General features: G+C 35.2%; 1 long non-coding RNA gene across 1 annotated transcript; it reads right to left on the bottom strand.

Annotated features, from left to right (window-relative positions):
- Positions 1-607: 607 nt before the first annotated feature.
- Positions 608-11,511, bottom strand: LOC141594678 (uncharacterized). The gene is made up of 3 exons (XR_012522227.1): positions 11,447-11,511; positions 11,172-11,289; positions 608-923 (listed from the first exon to the last, which is right to left on the bottom strand). It is a non-coding gene; the product is annotated as an uncharacterized LOC141594678 (long non-coding RNA).
- Positions 11,512-19,272: the final 7,761 nt, after the last annotated feature.

The raw sequence follows: 19,272 nt of genomic DNA, 5'->3' as shown, positions 1-19,272 counted from the left end.
GGATATGCAAGAGGGCATAAGTAGGACAAGCAAAGAATTAGAAGCAAAAATTCACACAAATTTTTCAAAAATTCTCACTAAATCTATACGAAATAAATGCAAACTAACTAATATGCGAATGCAATCTCCCCCCAAGCTAAACATAACATTGTCCTCAATGTGCCAACAACTAATTACCCAACTAAACCAAAAAAAATGGCGCAAAGCACATAAACAAGAAGGACGAGAGGTCATATTTAATGGGTTGCGAGAAATAAACACTAGTAGAAAAATATTTTTTTGCGCCTCCTAAATATGGGCTATTTGCGGCGTTTTTAGCATAGCAGCAAATGGCAGGGCCGCAAATAGAAAATACATTTGCGGCGAAATAAAAACGCCTCAAATAAATAGCTATTTGCGGCGTTTTTCTTTAGAAAACGCAACAAATAAATAAGCTATTTGCGGCGTTTTTTTAAAAAAGGAGCCGCAAATAGCTATTTATTTGAGGCGTTTTTTGTATAAAGGAGCCACAAATAGACACATGATAATTTAATAAAACGCTTCATACCACCTAGATTTATGGATATTTTTTTATAAAATTGGCAGCGTTTCATTTGAGTTGAGCCTACCAAAAATTAAAACCTACAATAACAATTTCCAAATCCAACCGCAATACCATTATATATAACCATAACTTTCATCCAACAACTTCATTACAACCCATTAACATCAACAATCTTCACAACTAACGTCAAAAACTATCAAGTAGGACGTGATGTCCACTAATCATCTAGAAAGCAAAGTTTTTCAAGGATTTTTAGTAGATACAACGGTTTAATGGCTAGCTAATTAACACATCGACTAGTGAAGTACGTAGCCCACTTGTCCCGTACTTCATTTATCTCACAATTAGTGTACGACTCTTCTCCTTGCGAGTTGAAAACCTATATATAACATAACATAGTAAAATCGTTAATATGATTATAATTTGGAGTCTTGGCCAAAAAAGATAGGGCATATGTGGAGGGATAACAAGAAGAGAAGAACATGTGGCATCAAGTGAGGAGTAGAGAAAACAACAGGGACCAACAAGTTTTTAGAATACATACTATATTAAGAAGGTGAAAGCAAAAAGACACCCATAAAACAGAACAGTACAATTATAAAGTACAGTTATAAAACCGTATAAAACAGAACAACGAAAGGAGAAAAAGCTAATATCGTATTCATATTTGACCACAATGCTCAATTCATACTAGACCATAATATGCTCAATCCACACTAGAGAGGGTCAATTTAAATGTCCCACATGTGAGTGAAACTATATGATCATCCTGAAAATGGCCGAAAACATACTTTACAGCGATAACATCAGCAAACCTATAAAAGTAGTCATACAATTCCATAATGGATCACTATCTATAATCTCATGGGCGAAGGAGCATAGGGCATGAACATTGTCAACATATAATTTGTAGGTTTCATTCATACTTAACCATAAGCCAATCTCACTCATTTAACCCAAAAAAAAAAACATACGAAAATTATTTAAGACATACCGCCAACTTTCCCTACTTAATTAAATAGGGTTGAAGGTCTTTCAAATGAGTTAAAATGCATGGGCTCAAAGGAGAAGACATTTTGACCAGACTCTAACCTAACATTCTAACCTAAGAGATTATGCTCAAACCACCACAAGACCATTTATACCCTACTACATAAATGGGAGACAATAAGACGTACCTTCTCCAAGTCAGTTATACTTGTGCATCTCTTCACTATGTCATACATGTAACACATCACAAAATAGCCAGACTCGAAGCACCCGTTTCGTTGAGGGCACTAATACATCATATAAAAATTTAGATGAGATAGTTGCAATTGAATACGAGCTAATAATATAAAATGAGCTTAAAATATTCTGAAAATGTATCAATCACCTTAATAGATTTTCACAATGGCTCTTTCCTTTTCACCTTTATTTCACCACCAGACATTTTGTACCTTTTTAGGGAGCTACGTACCATACAAAAATTCATAACATTAGTTATAAGTAACGCTCATGTAGGCTAGATAAATAAGAAAGCTTAAACTACCGTTACTTGCCTAAGAACTACCATCTTCATATACAACTTGCGACCTTCTTTAAGGGCAACCGAGTCGAACTCATATATGGTATAAGTTTGTGGAGAAATAGCGAGTAGAACCCACTGCTTACTGCATTTAAAAGATAGCACCAAACACAATTTACTAAATACTCATCACGCAACGAAATCAAGCGACCGATCTAAAATGGCTGAAAGTATCCCGTCAGCAAATGGTTTAGCCAAAACTCTACTATCTAGTCAGCGGCAAAGTATAAGAATACAGTGAATGATCTAAAATGGCCGAAAGTATCAGTTTTACCTATCAATAATTGGGGCCAAGATGAATTCATGGCCATTTTGAACTGACTTCATAAATGCTCTAGTAATATATGCAATTGCAGTCTCCGCTTTTTTAATCAATTTGGCATCTGAAGTTGCATCGGGGCACAACCATCCTAACCGAGGTTGGGTAACGGCTTTCACTAGATCATCTCGAAGGGCCCTACATGTACATACTGGTGGATTAGGTGTATGTAAATAAAAACTAATTCAAATAAAAATTCAAATAGATCTAGATAAATTACAAGACCTTATGAAAATTTGAATGATCCGGATATTAAGCTCACACCCCTCGAGAAATTGGCTTAAATCATCTTTGTATACTTCCGTGTTTTCATCAGTGTTGTAATAAAATAAATCGGCGTCAAAGTAAATGTTATAGGTCTCTCCATCAATCATTGTATCAAGAAGTATTTTCAGCCATTGCAAATCCGGACTTAAAGACTCCACCATGGGTTCCTCGGTTGGTACTTTTGTTGGCGTGGTCGACAATTTCGAATGGTGTGAGTTGCTACCCATTACTTCAAGTTGTGGAGGTAGTGTGTCCTTCTGCTCACCCAATTAATGAAACATTATTAAATTTAGGACATTTTATACTCACCTTTGCTCATACCAGAACATTGACATATGATAAGACCAGAACCGATCTACCAGTCTACCATTTTGTATTTTGACCCGACACTTTGATTATGCTAAAATTAAAGGTATGAAGAACAACTAAATAATCATTAATACCTCATTTTCAACTCTCACTAATGCAAGTGGCCACAATACAATACTTCCAATCGCATCCTTCAATGTATTTAGATCATATCGACAGGAATAGGAAGGGGAAGAGTCTCGAACTCTTGAGGAACAATCGAAATTTTCACCCTTACTTGATCGGATCCAATGAACCATGATGACATAATTCTCCGGAAATGCCTTTCCACGAGCAACCTTATACGTTACTCCGTTGTGAGGATCTTTTAGAAGAAGATGCAGTGGCGTGTCATTCTACATGTATATTTAATAATTTGTAGCTAAATATGTTAGTTTCTGACGGCCTACAAGCAACGACGACGACCATTCACAGCTTAAAATAATGTGGTTACCTTAATTTCTGGTGTTAACGACGGTTGTAAGTTGTTTACTTTAGCATGGTCAAGGCATACTTGATTACCACCATTATTATCAGTTACATCATCAGGTTGCTTCAAGGTGGACAAGCCCATTTCTTCCAAAACCAATGACACACTATTCTTAACTGCCAATTTAAAGTCAACTTGAAGCTGCTCTCTTAGTTCATTTTTCAAGGCCTCTCGGTCCTCTAACGATGTTTCACTTTTTCTTGAACGACTACCTTTTTGGGATGCAACCCCAAATGCACGTTTCACGCTCACATTAACTCCACCAAAACCTCTAGCACGACTTGGATGATCAGCCTTTTCACCAAGAGCAAAATATAAAGCATCCTTGTTGCCAACTGGAACAAATTCTCCTTTGATCTCCTTTATTCTTAGCTCACGCTAACATGAATTTCACACATAAACATCAAGTAGGACAATTTTATAATGAATCTATCAACATAAAAAGCTAGCACAGGAAAACAAATAAGTGCCTGCATGACACACTCGTAGGCATAGACGTTTGATATTCCCTGTCTACATGATTAGTCCAGAATGAGCAGTTATAGCATAAACCATAACACTTATACCGTACAACTTATACGAATGCTTAAGCAAAAGACAACTCCTCACCTCGACCTCCCTAGGTGAATTCTTTTAGACAGTTTGGAAGAACTACCTATTTCTATTTTACTAAGCACATCTTGGTAACTAAAATAACTAACAGTTTAAGTATACAAAACTAGTATTTGAGGTTAGAACTTACGCATTTTTCAGCTACTTCCTTGGTTTTAGTCTCCATTACAACATATTTGCCAGTGTCTTTATCTTTAATATGCATTGAACAAAACCAATCATCAGCTCGATTCGGTTCAACCGTCACAATAGAGGTCGTCTCTGTTGATATGGGAGTGATCACCGGATATAAGCCATCTTCAATCCAAGTTGATCGAAACCGTTATAGCTTATTTTCCGACCCATGTGATGATGATGTACATTCTTCCTTGCACACTCAATAGCCCTTTTACGCTTTCTCGTAATGAGTGGGACATAAGAAAAAAATCTAAATTAAAAGTATTGCATCAAGTAAGATTTTAAAAAAAAAAATGAGCGATTATTTAGGCTTGTTTATTACCTTGGTGGACTAGAGGTTTTAATTTGAACAAAAAGTTTCCAATCTTCTACCTTTATATGATTCCAAATCTCATGAGGCTCCCATCCATCCTCTTCTATGGTTCTCACTCTCGTTTTAGTAATCCATCCACTTACCAATTTACCTTTGAAATCCCTAAACCTTTTAGCAACTGCAGACAAGAAGTTCTTCTTCAATGTCTCGTCATTAGGGATGTGGAATAAATTCTGAGGGAAAAAAAATAGACAGATCACCATACGATTGGTACACTGTATTAAACAAAACAGAAAACAGAAGCCAAACTACACTAGAAAGCTAGCACCAAAACTACATAAAATCCAGGAAAAACAATACGAAACAATACTAGAAAATTTACCATTGTATCTTCCCATAACATTTTCCTCTTTCCTTCACTCACATCTTTCCAATTCCAATTAATATTCAATTTTCGCATGCAAAACCCAATTTGTTTGCCATAATTTTCCAGCCATATGCCAATGGGACGATCATACTCATCAAACTTGAGAAACATGGGTTCATCACCCTTCTTGAACACCTTTGTGGCTGTCCTTCCTTTGCCTGAACCTTTGCCTTTTTTGGAGACTTTAGTTGTTGTAACTAAGGTAGATGGATTCATAGGCTCCACTACATCTACCCCTTTCAAAGCAGCTACATCAGCCATGATCTCATACTCATCAAATCTACGGTCTTCCTCCAACGCAGCAGTATCTTCCATCTCATCAATGTCATCCTCAAGGTCATCATCATAAGAGGCATCATCACTTACATCCTTATCTTCCATATCATCGTAATCGTCATCAGCAATGTCCACTGGATCATCCATATCAGTCATGATTGGCAGATGGGCAGCAGCCTGATAAATTCAAAAATCAGAAAACTAGTGTTAGTAATTCAACTTCTATAGTAATATACATTGTACTCTATGATTTAGATAGAAGATTGGTCAATTATTATACCATTCATGCAAAAAAAAAAAGGTTAAAAAGAGTTATATGAGATGACTCACACTCCATATGTACTTGGAGTAATTCTTTCCTAAATAAGCTAGAAAACCTCATGTCATCTTAGTTTACCTAACGAGTAATGCCTATTTGTTTACTGCACTGGAAGGACTACCCAAACTAAAAGATAGATGATGATGCTGAAATCATAGCACTATACCTAAGCCCCATAATTAAGGGTCATCCACGCTAATTTCTTCTTTATGATCAGAACGCATATAGATTGTGTCAAGATCTTCAATATCATTCACATTGTTTATAGGATTTGAGAAAGGTGGAATATCCTCAAAATCATCATATTCATCTTCATCAAGAACATCCCAAACGCCTAGAGTTCGTCTTTTTCCATGAATCACAAGAGACCAACGGTGGTCAGAAGGATCAAGAATGTAGAAGACTTGTTTACCTTGTGATGCAAATATGAATGGTTCATTAGTATCCCGCAAACGATTCATATCTACTTGAGTAAATCCAAATTCATCTATATGAACACCAAGTCGATTGTTGTCAATCCACTTGCACCTATAAAGGGGAACCTTAAAATCACAATAGTCTAGTTCCCATATATCTTGAATGACGCCATAGTATGATTGTGTTGCATCGATAGGACATTTGTCTTTTGAACTAGAAAATTCCCTTGATGATGCAACAATGGTTATGCCACTATTTTGCACTGATAATGACTTTCTATCTTGCCGCTCAGTATAGAAAGTGCATCCATTTATAGTAAACCCTTCGTAAGAGGTAACACCCTCTCTAGGACCATATGCAAGCCATTTGATCGTGTTAGATACATCATTACCATTATTCGGCAATTCTTGCATCACTTCATCGTGAAACCAATTAATAAATGTGCGATTATGCTCTTGCATCAACCACCTTTCACCTCTTAAAGGCTGCCTAGAAGCTAATATTTGTTTATGTCTTGTCAAATATGGTTGCACCTCATCACTGTGCTGCAATATGTATAGGTGTGCCTTATTTATTAGATCTGATGGAGGTGAGATCACTTTGGCGCCAACAAGACCTTTACCTTCAAACCTTCCATCATCTTTACATCTCGGAAGACCAATAGGATGAAGTTTGCTCACAAACTCACTACAAAACTCAATTACCTCCTCACTGACAGTGCCTTCAATGATGCTAGCTTCTGGTCGAGCTAGATTTCTAACCTTATCTTGCAAAGTAGCCATGTGTCTTTCAAAAGGATATGCCCATCTCAAGAATACTGGACCACACAACTTGATCTCACGGACAAGATGTAAAATTAAATGGATCATAATGTCAAAAAAAGATGGTGGAAAATACATCTCAAATTGGCAAAGTGTTTCAGTAACATCAACTTGTAGTGCATCTAGCATCTCCGGGTCAACCACCTTACTACATATTATATTAAAAAATGAACAAAGTTTAGTAATGGCCTTCCTCACATGTTTCGGCAATATTCCACGAATTGCGATGGGTAAAAACAATTGCATCATGACATGAGAATCATGGGATTTCATGCCCCCTAACTTAAAATCAGTCTTGGATGCAAGCCTTTTTATATTAGACGAGTACCCTGTAGGAACCTTTATCCCATATAAGCACTCACAAAATAATCGCTTTTCTACTTTAGATAGGGTATAACAAGCTGGTGGAAGATAAAAGGATGGACTTTTTCCCTTTGTTTGAATATTCTTCTCAACTGGCCATAAATTTGTTCGAATCTTCATTTCCATCAAGTCGTTGCGCACCTTCAAGCCATCTTTTGACTTCCCGGTAAAGTTGAGTAATGTCCCCAAAAGCGCATCACACACATTCTTCTCAATGTGCATCACATCAAGACAATGTCGTACCGGTAAGTCTTGCCAATATGGAAGTTTCCAAAATATAGACTTCTTCTTCCAAAAACTTTCAGACTCTTTTGGCTTTGGCTTCACGAACTTACCATAAACCGTTTCAACATCTTTGACCCGCTCATAAACCTCTTTTCCACTTAAAGGTTTGCGAGTTACTTCTTCCTCAACTTTTCCATTGAATGGTAATTTCTTCTTACGATAAGGGTGAAAGCGTTTCAGGTGCCTCCGATTATCCAAGTAGACATATTTTCTAGAATGTGTCAAATATGTTGACTTCATGTCATCCTCACATATAGGGCAGGGCTTTTTTCCCTTAACTTTATAACCCGACAAATTACCATAAGCCGGAAAGTCATTGATGGTACAAAAGAGCATTGCACGCAACGTGAAGTTCTCATTAGCATGCGCATCGAACGCTGTTACACCTTCATTCCACAACTTCTTAAGATCATCAATGAGTGGCGCAAGGTACACATCTATGTCGTTTCCCGGCTGTTTAGGCCTTGATATTAGAAGTGACAACATCATGTACTTGCGCTTCATGCATAACCATGGGGGTAGATTATAAATCACTAAAGAAACTGGCCATGTGCTGTGTAAACTACTCAAACTGCCATATGGATTCATTCCATCCGTGCTAAGTCCCAATCTTAAATTTCTAACTTCATTTTTGAATTCGGGATACTTGTCATCAATAATCTCCCACTGAGGAGAATCAGCGGGATGTCTTAGCTTTCCATCTTTCTTCCTTCGATCCATGTACCACCTTAAAAGTTTTGCATGTTTCTTGATTGAAAACAAGCGTATCAAACGTGGTATTATTGGAAGATACCATAGAATCTTTGCCGAAGGATACTTCCTACTTGTATCAAACAAAATCCTATCTCCCAGCTTGTAGCGTGATTTACCACAACGAGGACATTTATGTAAATCAAGATACTCATTTCGATATAGTATGCAATCATTTGGACATGCGTCTATCTTTATGTACCCTAAATCTAAGGGACACAACAACTTCTTAGCATAATAATTGGACTTAGGAAGTTGGTTTCCTTCGGGAAACATGTATTGCAAAGCTTCTAACAATTCCGTGAAACTTGTGTCGCTCCGGCCATGTTTAGCTTTGATGTTAAATAATGTTAACACTGCGGACAATTTAGTGTGATTATTACATCCAGGATACAATGGAAGTTCACATGCTTCGGTCAAACTATCAAACACAGAACGGGTACGAAACTGATCTTCAACTCCATTTAACATCTCATTTAATTGGTCTTCATCCTCATCAGTATCATCATCAATATTTTCCTCGCCACTATCAGCCTCATTACCTTCACCAATCTCAAGATTCGGCTCCTCCTGATTTGGTTCCTCCTGGATATGGATATCAGTTTGTACAGTGTTTTCATTTTCTACAAGTTGCTCGGATAAATGATAATTGACGTTGGAATTTCCCTTATACACTCCTTCTTCACCATGCCATATCCAAACATAGTAATCTTGCCTAAATCCACGACATATAATATGTTCTCTTAACAACTTTATACTATCAACCTTCATCACATTGGAGCAATCCACACAAGGGCAATAAAACCCTTCATCATTTGTAGTAGTGGAATATTCTAAAGCAGTTCTACAAAATTCTTCAACGCCTTTTTGAAATTATGTCAAATTACGTTTTCCATACATCCAACTTCGATCCATCTCATGCAAAATCCACCAAAGACAAGGAAAACTAAATAAATGACTATGAACCCCCTTGATTAGGTTGGAGTTGGAGAAGTATATGGAAAGCTAAGAATAGTATGAAGTCAAGGAAAAGCTAAATAGATTTGGATGTTGTCAGGAACTTTGATTTGCATGTAGTCAGGAGGTAAAAAGCCAAGATAACTTGTTTTTCTCATGCCAAGTACAGTAGAAGGCTACCAGTCTTTTTGAAGAGTGGTGTGGCCAAAGGAATCGCTGCGAGAGAGGAAAGAGAAGAAAGTATCGGTGTGAACTCAAAGAAACAATGCTCGAATTAATAATACTCTGATGAGAACTGAATGTGTACTGAATAAGCTGATTAGTTTAGACCGTGGTAGCCTACTGCCACTTAAGCAGTCCTAAGGTAATAAATAAACTAATTCTACACACTAAGCATCACCAAAACATGTCACATAAAAAATATATTAATGGGAAGAAAAAGAAGAAAAGAAGCAGCTTTGTAACAAAAAAAAGTTGAAAAACCACAGCTTTGTAACAAAAAACTTGAAATACAACAGCTTTGGAAATTTGAGGTCAGTTTTCTTTTTTCGAAAAAATAAAAACAATGGATTTCTTATGATATACCCTTATGTTTTTTATTTTTCTACCATATACCCCTATTGTTTCTAACTTTCTACATTATACCCCTTAACCTTCCAAATTTCTCTCATATGCCATTAACCAACATTCACCCTCCATCACCCACATTAACCACCATTCCCCTAACCACTCGAAAAATCAGCACTACTCCTTAGTCCTCACCCACACCTCTTCCACGACACAACCACCCACAACCACGACAACGCCAGACTACAACCTTGTCACAACCCAACCATTGTGTCCAGATTGTATCATTGACGCTGAAATAGTGCCAAAACTCCGTACCCTATCTTAAAATCCGGGTTGGGAGAGGGAGTTACGATAGCTGCTGGTGTTTTGGGTGGAGGTTTTCATTTTTACTATTATTGATGTTGGCCTCACGATTAGAAAGTTTTTGGTGTGTTGAATGTGAGGTGGTGGTGACTGGTGAGGAGATGCATTAGGTGTGATGGTATGGTGATAGCGGGCTGTCCAATGAGAAAAACCAAGGGATTAATCAATGTCAAATAAGATAGTAACAATAAAGTTAAGTTAATGGCCATATGGTAGAAACTTGCAAGATAGGAGGGTATAATATAGAAAGCTAGAAAGAGTAAGGGTATATGGTAGAAACTTAAAAAAGAGAAAGGGTATATGGTAGAAAATCCCTAAAAACAACTATAAAAATGAGAGATTTTCTGTCTCGATTTCAATATACTGTAAAAATAATTATACATATTGGCCATCCCACATAGTCACATTAACTTATTGAATAACCCAATAGGCACCTAAACCCAGAAAACAGCAAAATGACCATTGAAATTTTAGAAAACAACAAAAAGAATAAACAATTAGCACCCAAAATACGGCATTAAAAACCCGAAATAGCAAGAAAAATGCACTTAAAATCCATAAAACAGCAGCATAAGGATTTTAAAACCAGAAAACAACAGGAAAAACACAAAAACAACAACACAAACGCTTATAAAAATCATAAACCAACAATAAAAGAAGCCAGTGAAAACACAATTAAAAACCACTAGTCCCTCCCCATTTTGGCTCCTACTACAACTGCTACTATTGATATTCTTGTTGTTGTAATTATTATTCCCATTAACAACAAAAAAAAGCACCAACTCAGCAAGTGTAGCTTTTAAGCAACTAAGAAATTGTAACTATTCTAGATCGACACAACTATTTTCGCCATAATCTACTGTCAAATCTCAATTAACACAGTAAAATTGGCAGGATAAAATGGACAAATATTTATTAGTTAATGGGTAATTCACAAAATTGAGCCAAAAAAATGATAGCACAAGTAAACGGGAAAGAGGGCTTACTGTTTATGATACTTAATGTTGAGAACGACGAGTAAATGAGAAATTCCGGCGTGGATTGGTGATATCCGATGAGACCTTGGACGAAAACGTAAACCCCCTTTCGTAAGTCACATAAACCCTAAAAGAGATAATTAACACTGAATCAACACTCCAATTAACAAAAAGATAAACATAAACCCTAACAAAAGATAATTAATCAAAAAAAAAAACATAAACCCTAACAATAACACAGAATTTAATCGAAAACATAAACAATTAACAATGAATTTACATACCTAATATCCAAATAATAGAAGGCAGGTTAAATTCCGGCGAGGTGGCGCGGTGGTGGTGAGGCACGCGGTGGTGGTGAGGGACGAGTGGTGAGCTGGTGACAATGTTCGCGCAGGCTGCTTCAAGGGTTTTTTCTTTAGTTTTGGTAAATTGATATTGGGTAGTGGTAATAATTGGTAAAGTGATATTGATGAATGTCTAGGAGTACTGATAGACGAGAGTGAGTGAGTTTTTATTTTTTTATTATATTGTTTTCTTTTGCTGCGTTTGTAGCAGTGACGCCGCACATATAGTATTTGAGGCGGGTTTTTAATAAAACGCCTCACATAGTTATATGATTTTAAAAAAAAAAAAAGTTATTTGCTGCTATTTGGCTAAAACGCCTCAAATAGAGAGCCGCAAAAAAATATTTTTCTACTAGTGAAACTAAAATGCAAAACAAAGAAAACTTACTAGACTAGCGAGCCTCCCCAAAGCTAGCATGTATTCGGGGGACTCTTCCATTCATCAAAAATTCAAGAAAAAGGTCCAAAAATTGAAAATTTGAAGAAGGAATGATGTTTGCAAGTGATTAGGCAAATTAAAAAAAAAAAAAATCGGAAAAAGTTGCGTCCCCGATCGGGGTTGACCCTCTCTTGCCGTATTTGACTTTTTCCGCATTTCTTTTAGCTCCTCCGTTCTTGAAAGTTACGACCCCGATCGGGGTCTCATGCATGGGGAAGCGTACAATCACCTTTTCTTCATTGTTTACCTATAAATCACAAAACAAACATCGTTAAGTCTAGTAATTTTATTTCTATTTCTACGAAAACATTAAATTTGCGGAAAATTAAAAACAAAAACAAATAAAAGTGATTTCCCGAAATGAATATCTATTGTCCTCTAAAAAGCATGTCAACGCCCTTAGAAGTTGATCATATTCCTGCGCATGAGCAATACACAAGCATATGTAAGCAATTGATAAGATAAAAACATGATAAAGCAAAGGTAATAGATAGGATATCTTATCAAAATGCTTTTGAGAGATTTCATAGAGAACCACCGTACTACTCCACTCGTCAGTAAGAGATAGAGCATCAAGCTTAAGATCATGAAACAAATTGTTAGTGCATAGCATATCATCATAAACGGTCTCAATTGGGTGGTATGAAAACTCTAAATGGTAGGACTTTGGGGAATTGGGGGTTTCATCCCTATTAACCTCTATGTTAGCATCACTAAGTCCTCCATCAACTTTGAATTCGTCAACTACATCGCATGTGAAAGGATTTTCAAAGGTTTCACATGTCTCAGGTAAAACCTCATCCGTTTCACTATGGTCGGGCTCAAACTTATCCATGGCACGTGTGTCAACTACCTCCTCCACGAAATGGTAAATTGGATAGACAATAGAGGGCATTTCAATAATGAAAGTCGGTTCATCCAATAATTCAAAATGGTTAGGATCAAAAGACTCACATTGGGAGGTTGGGAGAGCAGAAGCTTCGATATATCGCTCATTTTCTTCTCGTATTTCTGTGAGCATGTCTCCGAGCCTTTTTAAGGAACGGGCTTTAGAAGCTTGTTGCTCCCAATAAATTTGAGTAAGCATTGTGAACTCTTCTACGACACGCCTTAAATTTTCTTGGCGAGCTACTTCCCGACTTTCGCAAGCCATGAACTCAAAGAAATTCCAAAGCTCCGGCCAATCCATGTAGTAGACACTCCCATTACTCAAGTTAAGAGCCTTTTCACGGGTCTCGAGATTCATGCCATCAAGCACGAGACGACCCCAGTAATCCCAATCAAGTACATACCCAAGGAAAATGAGGAAGATGAGTCTAGTGTTGCGGTAGCAGTAAAATCGAGCATAATAGTCATTAAAAGGCTCATCATTGGGTTGTGGAACGAATTCGTCATTCATTATGAAAGGCCAATAGCTTTATTACCTACAAAATAGGCACTAAAACTACAAAGAAACCGGTGAGATGAATCTCAAGGAACAAGTGTTCCTCGAGACAAAATAAAAAGAAAAAGATAAAATTCAACAACTAATAACAAACAGAACCGTCTCCCCGGAAACGGCGCCAAAATTTGATAGGCTATCGCACACCTATGCAAAGATAATATTTATACCCTAGACAACAAATGAATGTAGTACTTAGGGGTCGAACCCAAAGGAGACGAGAGTTATTAATTAACTGTTATGGATTGAATTTTATCAAGGTCGATTACGTTTGAATTGGTTTGTTGGTTGGTTTGATGATTAGAAAATAATAAACTAAATGATAAAAGGAGTCTAGGGAAATCGGGTCACACATGCAAATTATGTAAATGATTAAATTAAACATAGGAGTTGATAAAACGTTAATTGTTTAGGCTTAGAGACACCCACCTTACGATATTAGTGTCAACCATAGACCGGGTCCTAGAGAAACTCTCGTTCATGACTAGGTCGTCCTACTACACATGCTTAGTCTAATTCAATTTCATGCCTCTCGACTTTTAGAACGAATGAACAAAATTAATCAATGAATAAGGCCTTTAAACAAAAATTAAACGTGACGATGCAAACATGTGATAGAAACAATTAGACAAAATTATATCATCCTAGTTTATCATGTTACAAATACTTTTTATGCATGGCTCCCTTCATTCCCTAGACAAAAGAAACTACTCTAACATAATGTAAATATAAATTAAACTAATGATAAATGAAATGGCAAACATAATGGAAATATGAATAGAAATTACCTTCTAATTGGAAATGAAAATGGAAGTACAATACTTGTAATATAAATAACTTGTAAATGTAAATTATTTTATAACTTGTAATGTAAATATGAAATGTAAATAACATAAAGTAAATCTAAACTAAACTAAGAGCTATCCTAAACTAACTACTAAATTTAGAGAGAATTTATATGTAAAAGTGTGTTTGGAAAAATGGTGTCTAGTGTGTAGGATTAGCACCCCTTATATACGAAATAAGGGAGTAAAATTTGTAGAGGAATCTAAAATGGCATCCTAAGCACACTCTTAATTTTCCTTCAATTCTTGAGTAATTGTCAAGGGGATCCAATGTGAGCCATTAATCTCATATTTAAGCTTAACTTAAACACTCAATTTATCATCTCATGAGAATCCTAAGAGCATCCGAAGTTGAGCATATTATGTAGAATTTTGTGGACTTGTAATATTGTGGGCTTCATTTTGCATTTGTATTTGTTGCACATCTACATTTTGGTCCATCATTTTGGCATTGTTAGTCCATGCACATCTTCCATGTTGGTCCATTCTCTTCCTTAGCTTAGCTACTTAGCTCATGCTTCTAGTACTTGCAAATGTTGTAGAATTAAGCTCCTAAAAGCTTATCTACCTACAAAACATGACAAAACATACAAATAGAACTAGAAAGCAAATATTAGCATATTAACACTAAAGTTAGTGCATAATACATATAAAATGGAGCTAAATATTGGGGTAAAAATGTATATAATTTGGACCTATCATGGATCCCATTACCACCCCTACATATAAAAAGCGCCAACCACTATCAGTCCATTCTCCTCCGTTCACGAGCCATAACCCCACACCTTGCTCAACCATCTATTGCCCATTTACACTATTCAGGGTATCCGATTACTCGAGAGTAATATGAGAAGATAAGGGCAATATTATAGTTTATTGTGAGTTAAATCGAAGTTCGTAGTATTTTGATAAGGCTGTTAATAGTATTGAGTATTCGGGTTATATAACCCTTCAATTAATTAAAACTTAGCCTAATAAGGCCGTATTCTTTTGAACTTAAAGTCACCATTTTAAGTTAAGTTTAGCAAAATTAAATTAAGTTTAGAAAATTTCAGCAATATTAAGTTAAGTTCTCCTATAAGTTAAGTTAAGTTAAGTTCAACGAAATTAAGTTAAGTTCAAAAAATTAAGCAAAATTAAAAGTTTTATAATATTGACGAGTTTTAAAATAGATACAACTTTCATTCAAATTAATTAATTATTATCCTATATTTTATACTATAAAAAGAGGGGAGGGGGATTTAATTTCTACCGCACTCCTACCTATCCCCCACTCATTAAAGAAATATGGTGGCAGAAACCTATAAACGGTTTTTTAAAGCTAAATTTTGACGAAACGGAAATAGATTGGAATAAAGTTGCTTTAGGATATTTTATAAAAGATCAAATTGGTAAAGTCGTTTTGTTGGGAACAAAAAAAGTGCGGATCTAATAGTATTCTTGTTGCGGAAGCTCTCGCTTTAAAAAGGGAATTTTAGTAGCTAAATACTTAGGTATCTCAAAGTTAATTGTCGAAGGTGATGATTTATGTGTTATTAACTTAATTCATATCACTTGGCAGATTCCCTGGAAAATTTTCAGTATTTTCAATGATGTGAAATTAGATCTTCATTTATTCGATGAAGTGATAATTAAACATTATTTCCGTGAAGCCAGCAAGGTTGTTGATTTTATGGCTTATATTAGACATTTATGCCCAACTCCTTTGAGGTGGTTTGAAAGCCGGTGACTTCAACTTATGGAGGGTGATTAGTTTGTGGAGGGTGATTAGTTTAACGAGGATAGTGATAATAAATAAGGTTATTTATCAGCAAAATATCGCTTACATTAAAACATATAGGTAACATGAATAATAACAAGAAACCTCAAAAGATCATACTGATAAACTTAATATTGACCCCCATCAATCCAAATTAAATTAAAATATTAATTCTAACAACATTGCTGAGAGCAAGGGTTAGTTTCAATTGGATTGTGGATTTTTCTAGAAGTAGGGGTTTAGTTTTTCACTTGGTTGGATAAATTTGAGAGAAGTTTCGAAAACAAGGATCGATCTTTCAAGAGATGAGATTGTTTTAGATCATGTGTGTGAATAAGGAAGAAAAATAGGGGTCTACATGAAGGATTTTGTTTCAAATGAGAAGATGGGGGGCAAGACTATTGTTATAGTGGGGTGTCATTAGCAGCCCCGGCCATGTTGTATTGAGTTGGAATTTGGTTCACATTCAAATGTACGTCTATAGTTTGACCGAGAGATATAACATTTAACTACCTGTAAATGTTTTTACGTAACTACCATTTGACCCAACAATGATTAAATTATGGTTGTTATTCTAAAGAAGGAGATTTGTTGCATCATTGAGTTGATTATGCAAAGTAGATATTATTGTTTTCCTTGACCAATTGAAAAACAAACAGGTATTAACGAACAAAATTTAAAAACTCTCAGTCCCAAGTATCATATATATAAACTTCATATTGGTTTTATTTTCCTAAAAAAATACATTGTCGAGAGCAAGGGTTAGTTTCCATTGGATGGTGGATTTTTCTAGAAGTAGAGGTTTAGTTTTTCACTTGGTTGGATAAATTTGAGATAAGTTTCGGAGACAAGGATCGATCTTTCAAGGGATGAGATTATTTTAGATCATGTGTGTGAATAGAGAATAAAAATAGAGATTTGCGTGAAAGATTTTGTTTCAAATGAGAAGATGGGAGCCAAGACTATTGTTATAGAGAGAAAAGGGGGGGGGAGGATAAGTAGCCCTAGCCATGTGGTATTGTGTCAGAATTTAGTTCACATTCAAACGTACTTCTATAGTTTGACCGGGAGATATAACATTCTAACTACCTCTAAATGATTTTACATAATTACAATTTTATCCAGCAATTATTAAATTATGGTTGTTAATCGAAAGAAGAAGATTTGTTGCATCATTGAGTTGATTATGCAGAGTAGATATTATTGTTTTCCTTGACCAATTGAAAAACAAACAGGTATTAATGAACAAATTCTAAAAACTATCAGTCCAAGTACATATATATAAACTTCATATTGGTTTTATTTCCTAAAAAAAAAGTATTTTATTAATCAAACACTCTTTTATTCTTATGTCAATACTATGTTAACGGGAATTATTTGTTGGTCATGCGGCATAAATAAAATCTTAGATGAACGATGTACTATATGTCTATATTCCATTTTATTGTGAAATTTATCACACATTATTTTAATATCCGTGCAACGCACGGGCAAGAAAACTAGTTTAGGGGTATAATTTTGGGGTGAGGTGGTTAAAATAAAAAGTATTGTTGTAGAGTAAGTTGATTAAAATAAAATAAAGTATGATATTTTGGGGTGAGTTGATTAAAATAAGCATAATCCCCCTCATACTAAAAGAATAAGAGATTTTCAAAATTTTCCCGCCTAAATAAATTTGGCTGTAATTGGCATTTCATTATATCGTATCTGTTTATCATATCATATCTTTAATTAGGCTTTCATTATATTATATCTACAATTGGATTATACTGAACTTCCCATTTTTCACCGATTAATACAAAATATTAATAATAATAAATTTTACAATTAAATTTCAAATTGAGTTAAATATCATTTGTATAATTGTTATTTTCTTTAACATTCGTATCTAAAAAACCGCGCATTCGCGCGAGATCTATACTAGTACTTTACTAAAAAGGAGAGGGGGGAATATTGTGAATAGAGGAATAAAGAAAGAGGTAGAGTTATATAGAACTTAATAATTAGAGCTAATAATAATATACTTCCTCTCATCCAATTCAAAGTAAATGATATTTGAATTTCATTTTTAATTATCTACAATTATTAATGTGTAATACTAAGAATTAAAATAGAGGGAATTTTACATTTTTACTCGGAATAAAATTGACCATGTAACTGAAACCATTTTCTTTTTTTGATAAGTTTATGATAAAAAACAAAATAAGATTGCTAGTTTAATTACAAAAACTTATGTTTATTTTTACGCATTTAAAGACTCTTATAAAGCATATAACTATTTGTGTAATTTTGTTACAATATATAGAGTAACAAGTTTAAAGAATAAAAAAGTAAAAAGTACACACTGATTTTAATAATATGAGTAAAATCCGCATACATTTTAAATATAATATTTACGACATTGAAGATACATATTGTTAGAAAAAGTGGATCGATATATTACCGTAAATAATATTATAACAAAATACAGTAATATAAATGACATAAATAAAAGAACAATAATAAAAGAGAGTAGAGTAGAAAGATGTAGCCTGAGTCGAATCGCGCTAGACATTTTCCTAAGAGAAATAACGCTTCCACTACACTGATACCAAATAGTGTGTTCATCTCCCAAGATACGACAACCCGTTGAACTTCTTCGGTAGCAACAAGAGGAGCCCCCGAACCAACGATCACCCACCCACTGCTCATTAATAGTTTATAATAAAAATAACTTTCACAAATTAAGTTTATAATAAAAGTAACTTTCACAAATTATAAAAATGGGGATGGATAAAAGTAAGTTTTGAAACTACACCAAGTCTCTCAAATCAAGAAGTTTAGTTTAGACTGCATAGGCATTTGTGATAATTCAGATTGGAATCAATGGGTTAGTAACCCGTTACAAAAGGGTGTTCAAGAGCTTCATATCCAGCTAGATGGTGAGATTGATTGTCTGCACGATAGCCTCTTCATGTGTGGAACACTAGTGGGCCTGAAATCAGAGAAAATCGCCTTCTAATTATGTAGAAATGAAAATTAAACATGTTTAGAGATAGAGAGAGAAGGCGATTTTCTCTGATTTTCATGACCTAAAATTTTGTGCCGCTGTCAGCTCAACAATGGCGGTTATGACATTTAGCGATAATCAATTCTCTTCTTTAGCTTCATCTAGTACTCAAAACAAACTACAAAACTCAAAAAACTCTTCGAATACAAATAAGGAGTCTGGTGCTTCTTCCTCTATCTCATCTAATGATAAGATTGAGAAGCAGGGTCAGGTTCCCAGTACTAAGGGTC

The sequence above is a fragment of the Silene latifolia genome, chromosome 8, assembly GCF_048544455.1.
Source record: "Silene latifolia isolate original U9 population chromosome 8, ASM4854445v1, whole genome shotgun sequence".
In the NCBI taxonomy this organism is placed as follows: domain Eukaryota; kingdom Viridiplantae; phylum Streptophyta; class Magnoliopsida; order Caryophyllales; family Caryophyllaceae; genus Silene; species Silene latifolia.
Note: the sequence above shows the minus strand (reverse complement) of the source record. Positions and strands in the feature narration are given on the sequence as shown.